At 42.0% G+C, this 19,572-nt stretch overlaps 1 protein-coding gene across 2 annotated transcripts in view; it reads right to left on the reverse strand.

The window, feature by feature from the left end:
* Positions 1–19,572, reverse strand: part of GALNT7 (polypeptide N-acetylgalactosaminyltransferase 7) — a 185,058-nt gene that overhangs the window by 124,417 nt on the left and 41,069 nt on the right. The window lies entirely within an intron of this gene.

A 19,572-nucleotide genomic window follows, 5' to 3' on the forward strand; every position in this document is an offset into this window, starting at 1 on the left:
AGCTGGTCCCATCCCTGATAGGGGCGAGGTGTGCAATAACCTTTTGGAAACTGTTGCCCCACTGCTAGGACTGGAAGATGACTTTTCATTTTAAAAATCCATAAAACTGTCATTTTGGGAACAAAAGGCAGGTGAGGACAACAGGTTACCGCTTGATTCCATCAAGGCACAGCACAAACTGCTGCCAAGTGCCAGTAACTTGACTCCCTCCCAGGCCCAAGAAGCGGGCTGTGGACTCCGGGTTGGCTTAGCTCCGCGGAGAGCGTACGCAGAGTGGGCACGGCAGCACACACTGCACTTTCCCTGGGGCTCATCGGAGCCTGTCAGTCCTTCTCTACCTGAAGATTTCTTACAATCTGGTGTTTTCTCAGGCCCTGCGTTCCCTGTGGACTCAACTTAACCATGCCGCGATCTTGCTCTTTTTCACGGAACACGCTTTGTGTCTCAGGGGGCAGGCCAGGTAGAGATAAGCGACCAGAAGCCACCAGCACCGTACAGAGTGATCTGAGCCAAACCACAAAGTTAATGACTTTTCAAAATAAAGCTTCTTAGGTTATCAAAATCCAAAGGCTGAAATACTTATCACAATGCGAACGCTTTAAGAGTCTTTAAAGAGCTTTCCCTTTATTCTGTATTCTGCACTGAACCTTATTGCTTACAGGAAACAACACTTCCATTAAAGCAATACGATTAAAGGATAAGCGGTTTAAAGATCGCATCTTTAGTTTGCCTAAAAAAAAGCAAAGACATGACATTGGTCTGTGTGTTACTTCCAGAGATACCCACTATTCTACGTTTGGGAGCCAGCAGCACCTGAAGGTTTAACAGATTTGCCTAAAGCAGTGGAAAATCCCCTACTTTAAAATTTTGTAAAGTGAAATGCATACTGCTGGTGGGTAGAGGGGTCAACATTTCAAAAAGGCAAAACAGAACAATCCATTTAAGCACATGTAAAGGCCCTAAGTCTAAAACCTAAGGCGCGATAGAAAATTATGAAGAATTAATTTAAATTTTTTTAGGAATTGATCTTAGGAATAATATGAATGTTTATAAAACACACTCCAGGAGAAAAAAGGGAACTTTTACAGTTAAACTTCAAAAGAAGTTTGGTCATCAGATAACTAGATTTGATGTACTGTATGCATGTGAGTGTTCTAATGTTTACATGAATGGCTAACTTTTGATAACTTAATCTTTAATTTTAAAGGACTAAATTTTGTTATGAGTGTTTTTGCTGTTTCACTCTGTTGTATGCATGGTAGCTATGAGTTGGCGCTGATTCAATGGCCACTGATAACACACTGTTGACAGACTTTCAAACATTACAAAGAAATAATCACTATACTGTTATCAAATTATGGTTTGGGAATATGTGCAACAGGTTCCTTTATGTGACTGTGAACTGCAGTGCATAAGAAGACTATCAAATGAGTGCTCTTTCAGGACCATGTATGATTATTCATATTTGCCTAGTACAGCTCGGTTGTACTGGAGGAGACTAGCTCACTGCCTGACCAATTTTACAAGCACTCGCACTAACGCAGGAATAATCACTTTTTTTTTTTTTCTTGAGAGCTTCTACTCTCTTGAATCGCAATTGCTTAAGCCTAAGAAGCTCTGAAGGTATAAGAGGTTAAGCGCTGGGTGCTGACCTCAAAGTTGCTGGTTCAAACCCACCAGCCGAGTTGCAGGAGAGAGATGAGACTGTTTGTTTGTGTAAAGATTTACAGAATAAAAAATTCAAAGGCACAGTTATGCTCTTCCCTACAGAGTCACAATCTACTAGATGGCAGTGGGTAATCCTGCCAGAATGAAGTAGCTTCCAATAAACTCCCAGATTTGGGGAGTGGGTGGACAGAGAGGGGCCAACGGAAGGCAGCTCGATACTGGGGTAACTTAAATAACACAGAGTAGCAGTTCATGTTGATCAGTTTTAATTCCACAATAAAAAACATTGCCCACCATAAAAAGAAAAGCAACACTGGACTAGATATTTTGACAAAGGAAATCATGTCCAAATCCAAAAGAAACTGGATTTTTTTTACCCTAACACTATGCATTTAAATTTAATTCCCCCACAAAACCACCTTATCACCTTCAAAGCACTCGCCATTACACTTAATACATTTGTCAAATCTGAGTTTCTGTTCTTGGAAACATTTTTCAAACTCATCTGTTTGGATGGCTGACAGCAAGCACCTCCCTCGTTTTTTTCTTCACCTCTTCTATGTCATCAAATCATTGTCGTTTTATGCCCCTCTTCATTCATGGAAACAAAAAGAAGATGCACAGAGTGAGGCCAGGCAAGTTAAGGTGCATGAGGCAAGAGGCATGCTGTTTTTTGGTCAAAACCTGGCACACTGATATGGCTGCGTGAGCGGGTGCATTGTCATGGTGGTAAGACTAATCCTCCATCTGCCACAAGTCAGGCCTTTTTTTTGCCGCACACCATTACACAGTCTTTTCAGAACCTCTAAATAGAAAGTTTGAGAAACAATCTGATCTGGTGGAATGAACTCCAAATGCTTAAGTCATCATTTTTGTCTGTGTGGGAAGTTGATAGACATCCAGACACGTCATCAATCAACATGTCACCTTTTTTGAAATGAGAAAACCACTCGTACACTTGAGTTTTTCCCATAGCGCTGTCCTTGTAAGCTGTGTTCAACATCACAGCAGTTTCGGTAGCATTTTTCCCAAGCAGGAAACAAAATTCACAGCCACAAGCTGTTCTCTTAAATTGGCCATCACAAAAAAATGAGATTCCAGTGAAACTGCATTTACAAAAAGATTCATTGTGACCAAAGAGAACCTTCCCAGGGGACGCCACTGGGTCCACTTAGCGTGAGCTGCTGGATGCTCACACAGCGGGAAAATGTGCACTACGAAAGCTCCACCCAGCAAATTCTGGTTTTTTTGGGGGGGTACCCCCTCATATACCTGCATACTCCAAATATGGAGGTTTTTTATCATTTGGTCATCTTTTATTTTTTAATTTGGTTATCTTGAAATTACTAATATGTACTTTCCCCCTCAGATTTTTAATGTGTTATATATATTACCTAATTAATAGTAGCATGAACGTCCCAGAGTATTCTATACACATAATTGTACTCATTTACTCAAAGTAGCACTCTTTTAGGTGAAAACAGAAAAAGACCATGGTCTGGTTGTTAGGTGCCAAGTTGGTTCCAACCAACAGTGACCCTTATGCACAACAGAACAAAACACTGCCTGGTCCTAGGCCATCTTCACAATTGATCCTGTGCCTGAGACCATGGTGGCAGGCATTGTGTCAATCCAGCTCCACAAGGACCTTCCTCTTTGTCACTGCCCCTCTGCCAAGCTTGATGTCCTTCTCCAGGGACGGGTCTTTCCTGACGACGTGGCCACAGTATGGAAGATGAAGTCTTGCCATCCTTGCCTCTAAAGGAGCGCTCTGATCTTACTCCTTCCAAGGCGGATTGATTTGTCCTCTGAGCGTCCATGGTACTTTCCATGTTCTTCTCCAGCACCATGATTCAGATGCATCTACTGCTTTACTGTCTTCCTTATTAACTGTCCCACTTTCACATGCAAATGAGCTGATGGAAAATACCAGGGCTTGGGTCAAGTGCACCTTAGTCCTCAGAGTAACAGCCTTGCTTTTCACTACTCTATAAATAGATCTTGTGCAGATTTACCTAATGTAACTTATCTTGATCTCTTCAGTGCTGCTTCCATGAGTATTGATTGTGGAGCCAAGGAAGACAACATCTCTGACAACTTCAAACTGTTCTCCATTTATAGGATGTTACTTATTGGTCCAGTTGTGACAATTTGGGTCTGCTTTGAGTTGTAGTCCACACTCAAGGCTGCAATCCTTGATCTTCATCAGCAAGTGATTCAGGTCCTCCTCACTTTCAGCGAGCAGAGTTGTGCCACCTGCATGTTACAGGACGTTAGTAAGCCTTCCTCCACTCCTGATTCTCTGATGATTTGTTCAGCATACAGATGGAACAAGTGTGGTGAATAGGGTACGCCCCTGATACACACCTTTCTTAATTTTCAACCATGTAGCATTTTACACAAAAGGCATTTTAAAAATGTGGTGCTTGTATTCAGTCCTATTTTTGAAGAACAGGTTACTTAATGTCACATGGTTCAGAACTCAGAAACAGAAAGTCAGGCTTCTATTTTTTTAATTTGATTTTATTGTATTGATAAGCCCAATACATTTATCTCAAAATACTGTTAATCATTGTCTTACAGAAAACCACCCCATCACAATGTTCCACTCTATCCTGAAAAAAGCAAGCCTTCAGAGGGGAGGGAAAAGAAAAGCCAGTGAAGGGAGTCAGCAGAGAGTTGCAGGCCAGAGCTAATCCCTTCATCTCTTCCAATCTCAGCCTGTTGTTTGTTTGTTTTTTAATTTGTAAAAGGGGAGTTGGATTGGATAATGTGGACTCAAGCCTCCATACAACCATCCTGACAGCTGTTAAAAATCTGTTAAAGTCTCCAAACCTTTAGAGAGCCTTTTAAAAGTTGTTAGGGACTGTGAGTACCAATATATTATTTAATAATAATAGCAATGGTCTTGGTAATTAGCTGTAACTTCTGTGAACTTACACAGATTTTTAAATAAACAAGGATGGGGATTTATTTTAAAAACCATAAGACTATTTCATTGGTAAATCACTTACCTTAAAATTAAACTTTAACGATCTTTTAAGTTTAGGCACTTCAGACAAAATTGGTGTTCAAAACCGTATTTTCTCCCTGTCTTTAATTCATTTCAGATAAATGTCCTATTACCTTTAGCCGAGCTCTCTCCAGTCTAGTACCTTCCTAGTGTCAGTATTGAGTGGAGACCCTGACAGCTCTGCATAAACAGAGAAGGAAGCCGCTGCGACGCACCCTATAAAGAAAGCCCGTAAATTACAGAGACGGCAACTGGACTGCCTGCTGCTTTTCAGGCAGTCTTGTCATTAAAGATATAAAATTTTTACCTGAAAACTCAAAAGGTGTGTTCTTCACACTTTAAAATCTGTTACGCCAGTTGTTCTATGACAGAAATTTCTTCCCTGGCGTTGCAAAGGTTGATGAAGGGGGTCTTCTCCTTCTTACGCATTATTTCTATTTTTGTCTTTATACTAGTATGACCTTATCCTTACCACCTTAAAAATAAATAACTAAATAAATGCTGTTACACCGAAGCACATTTAGATCAGATTATGATGTCCAGATACAATAAAGCTACATAGTCTGCAATAGCGCTTCTGTGACCGGAATTGACAAGCAAATGAAAACACCACCACCATTAGTCCACAAGGTGCCTCTAAAAGACATCAAGTGAACGCTGGCATGTATAAACCCACATGCGCTTCCTACCACAGAGAAACTGCAATTAACTAGACTACTTAGGAAATGGATGTCTCTGTGTGCGCGCACACTCATGCGTACACATTTAATTCTACCTTTAATTTCCTGACAAACTAGAGATTCACCTGAAATCCTCTTTTGTCGCTAAGTCTTACTTATTGAAAATCCTGATGCAATATTCTTTCTTATGCAATCTTGCAGAAATGGTGGGAAGTCAAATAGCAGGGAAGACTAAGGTCTATATCTTTACTTTCTGAACAATCTTGTAAATTGTGTAAGACATATGTCCTCGGAGGTACAGTAGAGGAACTATTCTAGCTCAGTGGTTTTTATTTAATGGCATTAATTATTATCAACTAGGTGCAATTTTGTGGTGATGCTTTAGGCTAACGGCATGATCAGCAGTCCCAGACCGCTCTGAGGGAGAAACATGGGGCTTTCTATTCCCACGAGAAATACATTCTTGGAAACTCAGAGAGGCAGCTCTGTCCGATCGAGGAAGACTCATAGCCCTAAAGAGTCACTGTGGGTGAAGATTGACTTGATGGCAGGAAGTTTGTTTGTTGTTGTTGTTTTAAATCATTTTATTGGGGGCTCATACAACTCATCACAATCATACATACATCCATTGAGTCAAGCACATTTATTTGTACATTTGTTGCCATCATCATTCTCAAAGCATTTGCTTTCTGCTTGAACCCTTGGTATCAGCTCCTGGGTGAAGGGAGACATCGGAAAGTGTAAGATATGACAAAATAATAATAATTTATAGATTACCAAGGGTTCGTGAGGGAAAGGGGGTGGGGAGGGAGAGAAAAACAGTTTGTTTTTAAAGCACATTTTTCCCCCAAGATACATGCCCAGGCTAATCCCCCTCAGAGATATTTTTTTTCAAAGCTCAATTTATCTAGTAAAGATATAAAAACAAGAACATGTATTTGGAAAAAACTACCTGGTGGTTCTGTCCACCCTAGTTAAGAACTCGTAGAAATGGCTACTTTCAAAACAGAAATAAAGTAAGATGGGCTCCGAGTTGGAGGTTTTTGGCTACTGAGTCCTTGGAATGTGACCAGTTGAAACTGAGATGTGCCATAAATGTAAAATACACCTATTTCCAGCCTAAGACAGAAGGCAAAGTATCTCAGTGTTTTAAATATTGGCTACATGCTCATATGATAATATTTTAAACATGTATTTAAATACATATAAATAAAATGTGTTAAAATTCACTTTTTAAAAAAGGTTGTCAAAATATGATTATCAGAAAATTTTAAATTCCATGTATGGCTGGATGGCTGTGGAATAAAATATCAATAAAACGGGTTCTATTTAATTTGAACATTCCAATTACTTTGAGAAATAATTTTTTTAAAGGGCAGGACTGAGAAAAGAAATGCAAAAGGAAAAATAAGTGGCCAAGATGATTTCCTGTCCTCAATCGCTTCTGAGAGGAATTGTGTGCGAAGGTTACTACGTTTCGTTTCACTCGAAGTATGTTTGCGAAAGTCTTTGTAAAGGTGAGTTTCTGGCCGTTGGCATTCTATCTCCCGTCAAGCTCAAGCACCATGCCCAGCGACTCCAAAGCACAGGGTTCTTGGCAGCATTCCTGTCCAAAAACAAACACTCATTCTTCCGGATGGAACGAGCTGTGTTTCTGCCGCCATGCTAGGGTATAAATTTAACATTCTGAGTATTTTGTGCCACTCGGGGTTGAAAAGCAGGGGTTCATTGAAAGATTATTTATGGGACACCCTCACCCGTTCCTATGGCTTCCCTTTCAGGACAGGCAGAAACCTAAGCAAAATACAGTCAGCTAGTCTTTAAAAATATCAGCCCCTGATGAGGAAAGCTAAGGCTTCCAGAAAGATGTTATAAGCTGACAGCAACGATCTTAATCTGGTGCTGGGGTGGACAGGGCACGGGCTCTACTATGCGCCCCAAGTGAAGGCTTTCAGCGGCCTCTCCAAGTGTCGCCCTCAGAAATGAGAGAAGGACCTTTCCAGGAATCACATCTGTGTAGGCACAAGCAGAAGAGGCCCACAGAAACGTCCCCATTTTCGGATTTAAATGTAAACTGTCCACAAGAGGAAGGTCAGGTTGGTGGTGGAGATAAGAGGGGTGTGAAGGGGGAGTGGGGGAGGGGACTGAAAACTGAACCCTGGAAGAAATAAAGACAATTCTGTCACCAAGGGGTCTGAACAAAAAACCAGAAGACCAAGCAAAACAACCCAACAGATTTGACAACGACTGCAACCATGAAGTAAAAACTGATGAATAAAACCACCTGAGCCTGGTGTGTTCTCTTGGCATAGTCTTTGATAAATTCAAAAAATAAGACTAGTAGACTCTGAAAGAGGGAAACAAAACAAATATTATCTTTTCTAAAAAAAAAATAAAAGGCAAGGAAAGGGTGCAAAACTGTTAGCTGCTGCTGAGTGGGCTCTGACCGCTAAGTGCCCTGTGTCACGGGATGAACAGTCCCCAGGCCTGCACCAGCCACGCCATGTTTCCTATGCTTGACCTCAAGGTTGCGGCCACTACTTTGGAGGCCTTCCTGGTTTCCCGCGACCTTTCACTTTACCAAACATGAATGCCCTTTTCTAGGGACTGGTCCCTCTTGTAAACACACCCACAGCATGTGTGACCAAGTTTCACCATCTTTATTCTAGGGAGTATTCTGGCTATATTCTTCTTTCATGACAGATTCGTCCATTGTCTGCGTCAACACCATGATGCAATGTAACAATTTATCTTTGTTCTTTCTTACTCACTGTGCAGCTTTCACAAGCATATGGGGGTAACTGAAAAATGCCAGGGCTTAGACCAGGGACACCTCAGTCCTCAAAGTGACATCTTTGCTTTTTACTTGTGCCAACCTGGCCGATAAACACATGTGGGGTGAATTGAAGGGCGGAGAGAGAAATGGTTCAGTGAGCTTCACCTTTCGAGTTCTCCGGTCTCTTGCTATGTGATGCTTGGACCAGGCTGAAGCTGCCTTAGCCAGTTCCTGCTTCAGCTGGCAAGGCTCACTTCCTGCAAGACCTCCCTGAGAAGCTGCATGGACCTATCCCGATACAGCCCTGGGTGCTGGAGCAGCCTTGTGGAGACCCCTGCCAGTGCTGAGATGCTCACACGTTCACTGATTTGGCTTTCCTCCTGCTGTCAGTGTCATTGTGTATGTTTTGTGAGATGGAGGAGGACTTTGTGGACTGATGTCAGACAAACGAGCTAATGTTGGATTTGTGGGCTTAGGCAGCACTGGATTGGGATGTTTTCTTGATGTGCAGTTAACCTTTATATAAAACTCTCTCTTACACATGAGTTTCTGTGGATTTTTTTTTTCTCTAAAGTACCCAGACTAACACAGTAACATTTTTTAAAGAATTCTTTTTGGGGAGGGAGAAAATGAGCTGATACCAACGGCTCAAGTAGAAAGAAAATGCTTTGAAAATGATGATGGTAACATAATGTGCTCGACACAATGGAAGGATGGATGGATTGTGATAAGAGCTGTATGAAAGCCCAGTAAAATGTTTTTTTTTAAAGGAGTATTTTGCAGCAGATCTGCCTGATGCAATGCCTTGTTGGATTTCTTGCCTGCTGATTTCAGCATAAAGAGGAAAAAGAAATGGACAAGATGAGGGACAATATAAAAGTAATCATCAAATAGGACCAAGCCTGGAGGTCCAAGAGCCAGTTAATGGAAGGAGTGGAAGAAACAGAAAACAAGAAGAAATCATCAGTAAATAAAAGGGACAATGAGGGCGGTGACATAAGTTATCCTGTAGAAAGAGCCCACTGCACAGCCAGGGCAATCGCTGGGAGAAAGGCCTATGTCTGCACATTGCGCTCTGAAAGCCTCAGCACTGAAGGAAGCGAGATGAAGACAAGTCAAGACATGTGAAAAAAGATCGCCCATTTTGACCTTGTCAGTGCTAGAAACTTCTGAATAGCACAGGGATTACTAACATTGGATCAGTGGAGAAGTAAAGGTCATTTAAATACCATGGGCCAGATGCAGAAAGTCATGAAATGTAAACACCCAGTGTTTGTACAAAGCTCAGAAGACTTGCTTGTACAGGAGATAAACAAAGATATTGACAGTGGAAAAGGGGCGTGGCCAAGGGAAGGGACTGGACCAAGTGGTAGAGGTAACCTCCACATCTTACAGCTGAATGAATACGAAAAGAATAAAAACAAAGGATAAGCAATGTTAGGAGGGAATTCAAATGGAATTGAAAGATAACAGAGTATTTCCAACAAACTCAAAGTCCCCTGAAGGCACAGGGGTAAGCAGAAAGCATTTTAAAAATAATCGGGCGAGAGGTAAATGGGACGAGGTAAGTAAAATGGTCATCTTTAGTATCAGAGTAAACAGAAATTTTCTAATATTAAAAACAGAGCAAACTGCATATTCCCTAATGTGATTACACAGACAAGGACTTGAAGCACTTGCCGATGAAGATCAAGGATTGCGGCCTTCAGTATGAATTACAGCTCCATGTAAGGAAGACCAAAAACCTCACAACTGAACCCACTGGTCTCGTTACCATCAAGTCAATGTGACTCATAGACAGGCGCTGTTTACCAGAGTAGAAAGCCCAGTCTTTCTCCCACAGAGCTGCTGGCGGTTTTGAACTGCCAACCATGAGGATAGCAGCCCAACACGTTCACCACTACACTACCAGGGCTACCAATAGGAAACATCATGATAAATGGAGAAAAGGCTGCAGTTCTCAAGGATTTTGTCCTGGATTGAGGCCAGGGGTGCTCAATACGTCAATCGCGATCTACTAGTCGATCACAAATATAGTGTGGGTAGATCGCATGGCATTAAAAAAATAGAGGTAAATCTAACATCAATCCCGACACTTAATTGATATACCGCGCAGCCAATCAGATGCAATCTTAGGTGCCAAACGCATGCGCAAACAACTGCGGCTAAGTGCAGAACTGACAAGCTAAATTATCGCCAATTTTAGACCTTGGTTTTTTACTCTTAAACATAAGAAAGGGTACTAAAATGAGTGGGGGAGCTGGACTGAGTAGGAAGACAAAAACGTATCACTTTCATACAAAATGGGAGATTTTTACACTACAAGCCAACATTCAGCTGAAGTCCAGAGCACATGAACACTTCTGGAATTTATTCACAGAGGGAAAGTACCCAAACATGAGAAAATGTGCTACCTCCCTGACTGCATTATTCTGCTCTACTTATTTATGCGAGTCAGCATTTTCCTACATAAAGATCATTAAGTCCAAGTACCATTCCACCAGGACTGATGATCATTTGGAAGTGTGCTGGAGGCTGGCTGTCAGCAGCTACTGTCCAGACTATGCATCCCTGGCTCAGTCCATACAGTGCAAGTCATCAGAGTAAACTCGGATAATGACAAAAGATGTACACAGTTAATTGTGTTGTGTTGTGCAATGTGGACTCATACGGTTATGCAAGGTACATAAACATACATTGTACATATAAATAATTCTCAATGCATTTAAGAATAAAGGTAATACGTATATAAATAAAATAAATGTTTTGCATGTTTGCAGTTGGTAGATCATTTTGATTTGATCATTTTATAAGTAGCTTGCCTGCTGACAAAGTGTGAGCGCCCCTAATCAAGGTTGATGGAAACAGCAGTCAAGAGACCAAATGACACATGTACTTGCCCTTTTGTGTTTGGCTAACTTCACTCGGCATAATATCCTCCAACTCTTCCCATGAAATGAGGTGCTTCATCTTTTCATCACTATTTCTTAGGGATGCCTAGTACTCCATTGTGTGTATATGCAGACAGCACTTGACTTCCCCCACTCTCTCATATGCCTTTATGGCCCCCAGAGGGGTGGGGAAGGATAAAAACAACAACCAGCAATGGGGTGCCAGGGCACTACCCCACCCACGGGGAGGGTACTGCTTATGTCTCCATAGGAAAGGGAGAGAGTAGACCTCATTCAGTGTGCCAATCCTTGAAGGCGATGTTCCTGCTCGGAGCAGCTTGTTCACAGAGAAGACTGCAGCGCTGCTCTCCACTCAAGACATGACGTCCCCTCCCTAGATGACAGTACTGAAGATGGTGTGGGGAGGGTGGCCAGTCTGACCCACCAAGAAAGGAGTGCAACAGACCAGCAATGGGAGCGAAGCCACGGAGTCCCTGAGGAATCCTGATTGTGGACTTCTGACCCACGGTGCAGCGCCTGGCAGCTCATCTGAACTGGTTGCAAGCTACTCACAAGGGGCCACACTGAAAGTCTAAAAAGTGTACTGGGTATGTGCGGGGGCACCAGACCACTCCCTCCCTGACAACAGGAAGAGCAATGGGGACTTGTGGGTGGTGCCCCCCTCAGACATGAATGCTGACAACTAAAAGGATGTTAGTGCTGTTAGGTATGTGGGTCCGGGGATATGGATCCCTGAAAGAGAAGGGGATTGGACTGATGGATTATAACAGGGCCTGCTCTCTATTTAACAGACAGATACTCATCTACTCTGGGTAAGGACAACAGAGTTAGAACTATTTATATGGCTTTTCTTTTGGGGGGGAGCTGATAGAAATCCCAAGGAGGCAGCAATAAGACCAATAGTTCTGGGGGAGGGGGCGTGGGAAGGGAGGAGGCAAGTGGGCGGGAGTGGTGAGCCAGCAACAACAAGGACAGGGGAACAGCAAGAGTTCCAAAACTGACGGTGAGGAGGGTATGGAGTTCCTGGTTGTGTTTGATCATTTGAAATGTATCCGAGAGGAATTACTGAGAGGTGAACAATGGGGAAACATGATAGTGGGGCAGGAGGAACAAAAAAGGGAGGAAAGAAGATGAAAGTTATATATATGCATAAATATAATGTGTTTAATATATATATACATTCATAAAGATCTACACATAGGTGTGTGTATATATACACACACACATACATACATACACACAAGGATGGATTTTAGGCCTCTACTTAAATCTCACCTCAGTACAAGAACGGTTTGTTCTAATAATGTGGCATTGTATGATACTCACCTTCCTGACACGATCACTGAAGACAAAATGGGTTCATAAGCAAATGTGGTAAAGCTGACAGTGCCCATCTAAAATAAGATATAGCACCTGGGATCTTAAAGGCTTAAAGTTAAATAAGCAGCCATCTAGCAAGGAAGCAACAAAACCCACATGGAAGTGGCACACCAGCCTCTGTGGTCATGAAGGGTAGATGGGACCAGCTATCAGAAATTCAAAACCAAGCAATCAAATTGATGTGAAGGAGCATGGACAAAGTGGAGACCAAAAACCCACCGGTAAGCTAATTGGACAGCCCCTCATAGAAGGGCCACTGGAAGGGATGACCTAGCCAGTGGTACAGCATTGATGAAACACATAATGATCCTCCCCTTACTATCATGTTTACCTCATTCATCTTGTTCCACCTGCATTTGTTCATTTGTATAACTATATAGCACTGATGAAACACATAATGATCCTCCCCTTACTATCATGTTTACCTCATTCATCTTGTTCCACCTGCATTTGTTCATTTGTATAACTAAGTACATTCAACGCATGAAAGCCAAGATAGATGTGTTAGTCTGGGTAGACTAGAGAAACAAACCCAAGGATACACATGTGTGTATAAGAAAGAGATTTATATGCAAGAGCAAGTGAACACTGAGAAACCATCCCAGCCCAGTCCAGATCAAGTCCATACGTCTGATATTAGCCCATATGTCCAATACCAATCTACAAAGTCCTTCGAACTCACAAAACACATGCAATGACACTGAATGTAGAAGATCACAGGCCAGTGGGTTGAAGATCACAGGCCAGTTTGGATCTAGTGGCATTGGAAACATCTCAGTGCTGGCAGGGGGCTCTGCATGTCTTTTCCAGCACCCAGGGATGCATCAGGTTGGGTCCAGGTGTCTTGTCAGCTGCTTTATCTCCCAGGGTGTGAGCAGAGAGTCTCCCACCTCCAAGGAGGAAGTACCAGATTTCCCAGAATTCGCAGGAGAAGGCCATGCCTACACAGAAGTCTCACTGGCTATCTCCAGATTGACAGCCTAGACTCCACCCCTACACTCTTAATCCTTAAATTGACACCAGATTAGGTGACTACCACAACAGATAAGTCTTCAGAAACTAATGATTCCCTGAGGGTACGGGAAGAGAGGGGGGAAAGGGGAGCTGATAGCAATGATAGTATAACTCCACTTCAGAAGAATAACTAACAGAATTGTAGGTGAATGGATATATCGGATGGTGTAAGATACGGCATATACATACACACACATACACACACACACACACACACACACACACACACACACACACACATACATATATAAGGGGTCCTGGGGGGTAGGTGGGAGAAGGAGGCAATAAAAGGGAGCTGATATCAATGAGTTCAAGAAGAAAGAAAATGTCTTTAAACTGATGGTGGCAGCAATAATTGCATCATTATGCTTGACCTAATTGAATTATGGATTAGTGTAATATCTGTAAGAGCTCCAATAAAATGATTAATAAAAAAGTGAGAGATCAAAAGACAAATTGCATCAAGTAAATCTGCTACACAAGGGCTCTTTCAAGTATCGAAAAGTAACGATGTTGCTTTGAGGACTAAGATGTGTCTGACCCAAGGCACAGACTTTTCATTGCCTCATTTGCATGTGCAATTTGAACACTGAATAAGAAAGGAGAATCCTTGCATTTGAATTGTAGTGCTGGAGAAGAACATTTAAAGTACCAGGGGCTGCTCAAAGGGCAAACAAATCTGTCTTCCAAGTACAGCCAGAATATTCTTTAGAGGCTTTGTATACTTTGGACATGTTGTCAGGAAGAGACTAGTCCCTGGAGAAGGACATCAATTGTGGGAAAGAAGAGGGGGAGGTAAGGTGAAAATGAGGAGGACCCTCAATGACATGAACTGACACTGTGGCTGCAACAATGGGCTCGAACACGGGAACAATTGAGGATGACGCAGGGCCATGCAGTGTTTTGTTTTGTGCAGTAGAGTCAATGTGGGTCGGAACCGACTCAACGGTACCTAACAACAATATTACACAGAAACTAGAGAAACAGGAACATCAGGTTTTTGTTTTTGCCTTAAAATGTTTTCAGAACGATGAAGGCAGCAAATGTACAAATATGCTTGACACAATTTATATATGTATGGATTATGATAAGAGTTGCATGAGCCTCCAATAAAATGATTAAAATATTCTCTCAGCATAAATGGCACTATGATTCAAACACCACAAACACTCATAATAAGTCGATTAACCCTCTGGTGAATCCCCTCTGACCACTGACTAGGTTTCATTGACCAAAAATCAGAAAAACTTATTTCACAACTACAAGAGCGTAATCCCCCACTCCATAGCAAATCTGAGATATGCCCTGATATGATCAAAAAGCAAATATATCACAATGATTGTCACAGACTTGCCAGAGTAATACATATTTTAATACAACATCGATGTAGCAAGACCTTACTTGTCTGCCTACCAACAGCTCTCCAAAATTAGTACAACTGTCTTCTGCTTCCTCAGACACCTTGTATTGTCTGGCCGAAGTCCTCAAGTTCTAGGGGCGTCTGAGTAGAGTCCAATGCACTCAGTGGAATTCCTGCCTGGGATCTCACTGGTGCAGCCTCTGGAGCGGGCTGTGCACCTTGAAGATCCAGGATGCAGTGTCTCAAAGCACCATGACACCCAGGATGCAATCCGAAGCTGGGGTCAATGTGGTTCATTTGGTGCATGTCCCCAAACACCCTCCCCTCTACTCCAGTGACCCCAAAAGCATTTTTAGTCTTTCTACCCAGACCTGGATGTCCATCCCCCCTCTTTTCCTACAAACTGATATGCTATTGTGTTCCCCAAGGCATGTTTACTCTGCTTGCCTTCTCCTTTGCTGTTCTTCCCTTCTGTATCCTTCCTTCTTGTGATAGGGATGTCTCCCTGTCTGGGGAGAGGGGTGGGTCATCACAGATCTACATGTGAGCCTCACATTATACACTTCCCTTTCCCCAGAGGGTCATTCTTAAAGCATGAACATCCCTGGTTGACAAGGGCAACAGATCTCCTACAGAGAACGTGCTGGAGTTGAATGTATATTCCCAACTATAAATTGGGAAAGCACTGGGGAAAAGGAAGTGAGGAAATGACAATTAAGCACACCTCAAACTTTATTCTATATATGATGAAGATAAAGAAAGCCAACACCAAGTCCATTTTTTAGATGGCAAACTCCAGCAGGTGCTGACAGGTGCTAGAACTAGAGAAGCTGGTGATGGCCAAGGCAACAAGAACCAAGGCAGCTCCTTTTTCAGCCTCCCCTCCCCTCCAACCTTTACAAAGAAAACTCAGATAGCAGCAGCGGCAGCAGACAAGCAGCCCTACCTGGCCTGGCCCTGCCAGATGGGAGCAGTCAGAGGCAGCTAGTATCCCACCTTAACTGCAAGGTGTTTAGCAAATCCAGAGACACAGGGTGAAAGCGAGGTCAATCTCTTCTCACTCCCAGGCAGCAGATGCCACTCTGCAGATGCACATGTCTCCATCCTTCAGAGATCTGTTCTATTTCCCATTTCTTAGAATATGAGAGAAAGAGAAAAACCTAATTTGAGAGTTTTGATCCACGTAGTAGAGGCAAACAAACTGGGGAGCCAGACCCTGGCAGGAGACGTAACTTTTCTGAACTCCAGTTTCTCAAATGTTTGAGGCGATGATGGTACCTACCTCATGGCGCTGCTGTGAAACAAAAGCAAGCACAGACCAGGCAGGTATTCACCAGATGTCAGCTGTATCAGGAAACAGCAGCAGTGCCTGGTCAAGGAAGCACTCCTTGTGGTGCAGAACTTAAGCGCTCAGCTGCTAACCAAACGTGTGACGGTTTGAACCCACGAGCTGCTTCATGGGAGAAAGATGCAGCAGTCAACTTCCATAAAGATTTCAGCTTTGGAAATCCCTGCGGGACGATTCCACTCTATCCGATAGAGTCACTATGAGTCAGAATTGACTCAACGATAATAGGGTGGTTTCTTGGATCCAATCAAAGGCCAGATGATGTGGTCAAATGGCCAGAAAAGGGAAGATGTCACTATGAATAGGAATGGTAAGGTAAGGCTTCCCAGAGGAAGGTTTGACACATATTTTGAAAGCTAAAGATGGAAGAGGTGAAAAAAAGTGAAGAAGGTAATCCAAGAAAAAGGTAAACAGCATGGACAATGGCAAGAAGACACACCCTGTCCTCATCTTTCAGTGAGGTCTCACGTTCTAAGGTCTGAAGCCCAGTGGTGTAAAGACTAAGCTTCCAGCTGCTAATTTAGAGGCAGGTGGTTCAAATCCATCCAGAGATTCTGTGAGACAGAATTGGTGATCTATTCCCATAAAAATTACAGTCTAGAAAACCCCAGGGAGCAGTTCTACTTTGTCACATGGAGTCTCTGAGTTGAAATACCAACATGGCCACTGCAGATCTGTTAAGAATCAACTGGTGAACATGAAGCTTAGGAAGAAGTGGTCTCTGTCTTTATTATGTCTGCTACACAGCCGGAACCACAGTCCCCTGGACCTCTTTACAGACGACTCCTTCAGCACCTGAGTATCTGAGTAAGCTTTCGGGGGCAACGCTGTATACCTGGCATGGCAGACGAACCAGAAAAACAACTTTAAGTGTGATCTGCTTCTCAATTTTCACTAGTACAGAAATATTATTTTTTAAAACAACAAGATTATATAATATTAAGGATGGTCTAATGTAAGAAACATCATAGAACAGTGAGTATTATGACATTTCCAGATGGGCACAACTACATTAAGCAAAACCAGACCTCCTATAATAAACAATTCATAAAGCTAGGATTTGCTGTTTATTTTTAGAAACTTTCCGCTCTCTGGAAGGATGCGATCAACCATTTACAGTAAGGCTGTCACTTTTCTAAAACTTCAAAATTCACCGAGACATCAGATTCTGAGAGTCTTCTGCCTTCCCAAGGGAAGGAGGATGCAGCCATATCCTGATAGAGCTAAAAACAGATTTTTAAGGGGGTTCTGGACCACCGTGCTATGACATCACCAAGACACTCCAAACTAATTCACATTAAAAGAGGTAGGACAGTTGCTGGAAAAAAGGGGTACTTTTCCTAAAATGTCCTTTCTAGCATCATCCGTTGGCCATTTTGCTCTGCATCGGAATTGTCATTTTCATTAACGTGATACAACATTGAACTGCATGCTGTAAGAAAGTGAGTTACTGGTTTGGCTGAAGACAGAAACAGAATATAACCCAGTTCTTCTTGCTCAAAAGTAGATTGTATTCTAGTCAAACAAATTAGCTGTGAACTTTTTCCATCTATTTAATTTTATCTTAAGTTTAATCAGGTTTGAGTTTGTATTAATAGCTGGCTCTTCTATAGCCTATGTGAGGCTTTAGACAGTTTTAGTTAATTCATTAATTTAATAACCCAAATTTATATTAAAAACACTGCTCCCGAGTCAGGTAATCTATAAAAACAGTGGGGAGAAAATAATAAAGATAGGAAAATCTGGGGTGGGGTGGTGGTGGTCAATAGTGTTCTGTATATGTTCTGTATAGTTGCTTAAAAAACAAAACAAAAAAAAAACCCTGCCATGGAGTCAGTGCTGACTCAGTGAGACCCCTGTGGGTTTCTCAGACTGGAACTGTTTACAGGAGTAGAAAGCACAATCCTTCCCCCAAGGGACAGCTGATAGTTTTGAACTGCTAATCATGCAGATCTCAGGCCAACGCATAACCACTACACCACCATGGCTTCTATCGCAGTTGCTAAACGTACATCAGCATTTGGCTCTGAACTTTATAGAGGCTTAAGCAAAGCCTAAAACAATCATCCACAAGCCCCGTAGGCAACTTGCTTAATTTAAACAAGTTCATCATGATGGGTATCATGAAACATGAAGGTTTATTAAGAAGGATCACACAACTATGGAAACACCTCGTATAATTCCCTAGCACGCAGTAACCGTCCCATAAATGTTCTCTCGTTACTCTCTCTTGAGCTCTTCTGTGATAGAGTTCCCTCTTTGAAGCGGTCACGATTCAGACATGAGATTTGAGAAATACTCTGTAATCCTTTTCTCATGCAGGCTTTTGTCTCACTTGAAAAGCAACATAGAACACACTCTATAATATAGGACTTCAGGATGATAATCTTTATATAAAACCCCAGCAGGTACAGAAAAATAACTGTAACCTGCAAAATACATTTGCTGTAGCATGTCTTATAAAGATACATTCACCTCCCACTCGTTAGCATACCCTAAAGACCACACGGGGCATAAAAATAAAAGGATGTATGAAACTGCTAATAGCAAGCTGGAGAGACTGTGTGCCATTCAAAGAACTGGAACAACAAGGTCTTGCACATGGAATCCTACAATAATACGTAGGAGGTTGTCGGCTCTCTGATACTAGTGTGCTAATTAGGATTCCCCAGAATAAAATTATGTCAAATGAGACATTCTTTTTTTTTTCTCTTTTATTAGGAGTAGAACGTAGAGAGTAGATTTTAGAAAGCAGCACCTAAGAACATATAGGACGTAGCAGCACGTATGTCATATACAGGGAACTGAAAGTAGTTTTAAAACAGATTAATCTGAATAGCTTTAAATAATCCAGGGGAATTTTAGCTCTCTGTGATAGAAAGACATGACATTTTCTCTCTCTTTTTTTTTTTTTTGGCATAAAATTTTCATGTAGCAAAAGGTGAGTGACTTTCAAAAGAATGTACTCAGATGAATACCAAAGGGTTGCTGCAGAAATTAGATATATAATTGGTTAGCTAAATATTTCTCCCATGTACAAATGCAATTTTAATCATTTCCTTAGTATTTTAAAAATCCTTTGTTTATCTAAATTGGCTGGGGGGGGGCAGGGAGGATTTCTTGAAATTAACTGAAGTTTCTGACCTCTGAGACTTAACTTATTCTGTTCTTGAATTGCCAGTTTTCTATGAATTAGAAATCAGTACGGTGCTAAAACCATTCCAGAAAAATTTGGACTTTGGTTGATTCAAAAGGAACATGGTGATTCTTTTAGTGCCTCAGAATCATTGTTACGGTAATCCATTCCTCTTCTGGAAATGTGGTTCTCATTTAACCTAATCCTGCCAGCAAGTGGTTCATTTCCGAGTCTGATTTAACCCATCCACCTCTCAGGCGATTACCCACCCTCATGCAAATATAA

The sequence above is a fragment of the Tenrec ecaudatus genome, chromosome 8 (assembly GCF_050624435.1).
Source record: "Tenrec ecaudatus isolate mTenEca1 chromosome 8, mTenEca1.hap1, whole genome shotgun sequence".
NCBI classification, from domain to species: Eukaryota; Metazoa; Chordata; class Mammalia; order Afrosoricida; family Tenrecidae; genus Tenrec; species Tenrec ecaudatus.